This window comes from Dama dama, chromosome 8 (assembly GCF_033118175.1).
Source record: "Dama dama isolate Ldn47 chromosome 8, ASM3311817v1, whole genome shotgun sequence".
NCBI classification, from domain to species: domain Eukaryota; kingdom Metazoa; phylum Chordata; class Mammalia; order Artiodactyla; family Cervidae; genus Dama; species Dama dama.
Window position 1 is genome coordinate 31,272,062 of NC_083688.1, and position 1,356 is coordinate 31,273,417.

Here is a 1,356-nt window from a genome sequence, read left to right on the forward strand (position 1 = left end):
CCAATTCAGGAGGCCTGAGTTCAGTCCCTGGCTGGGGAACTATATCCCACATACCAAAAATAAATAAATAAAAAGGGAACATCTTTACTCAGTACCTGATGAATTTCCACAAGCACAGTCCTGGTAACTCTCTTTGAGCTTTTTCTCATTTTGTCTCTCCTCTGGAGAAGTAAAGTGACTTACTGAATTTGTAAATATGTAAGAAAAACCAGACAAGCCTGCACCGTTTCCTCTCCCCTAAGGATGGAGCTTGGCCATTGAAATTTTTGTTGCTTCTTGCTCCTCCGTGCAGTTGGCCTTTCTCAGGCTGTCACATGCCCTGTGTGGGTCATTCCAGTCCAATGGGACCTACAACAGGCAGATGAGACTCCCTAATTCAGGACACAGTTAGCAGGCTTACCTTACTCTCATGCTGAATCACTTCCTTCAGCTTTGCCCTTATCAGCCATCTATTTAGAACTCAAGCAGGGAAGAAATGGATTTATGAGCTGCACTTCCCACCTCCAGGGATCCCAAATGTGGGACATCATGAAGTAGAGTAAAAAGATCTTTGGATTACTTAAACAGAGAGGAGAAACAGTATGTCGATTCTTGAAAGAGGTAAAGCTTTAGCTTCTGTGTGTGCCAAGTCACTTCAGTCATGTCTGACTCTTTGCAACCTCATGGACTGCATAGCCCACCAGACTCCCCTGTCCATGGGATTCTCCAGGCAAGAATACCGGAGTGGGTTACCATGCCCTTCTCCAGAGGATCTTCCCAACCCAGGGATCGAACCTGCGTCTCTTACTTCTCTTGCAATGGCAGGCGGTTTCTTTACTACTAGCACCAGCTGGGAAGCCTTCCTTAGAAACAAAAGCAAATTGACAGTCTTTCCTGGTGTCCAGCTATTAAGAATCTGCCTGCCAATGAAGAAGACATGGGTTCGACCTCAGGCCAGGAAGATCCCACATGCTACAGGGCAACTAAGCCCTTGAGCCACAACTATTTTGCTGCTACAAGGATGATCGACAGTTCAGGGGCTTAAAGAATAAAGGAGTGTATTTCTTTCTCCTGCAATAGTCCCAGGTCAAAGGTCCAGGTCAGTGGAAAAACTCTGTTCACTATGATTCATTAAGACATTTTTATCATTTTCTTGGTAAAATCTGGGTGCTTTCCATGTCTGCATTTCAGCTGGTGGGAAGGAATAAAAGAATTTGGAACAGACATGCTGAATGAATGAAATCCCAGACCCAGAGTAGGGAGACATCACTTCTCACATTCCACTGGTGAGAACTATTTCCACTGTGATGCCTAACAGCAAGAGGGGCTGTAAAATGTGATCTAGTTATGCACAATGGGACTAATTGTAGAAGAAGA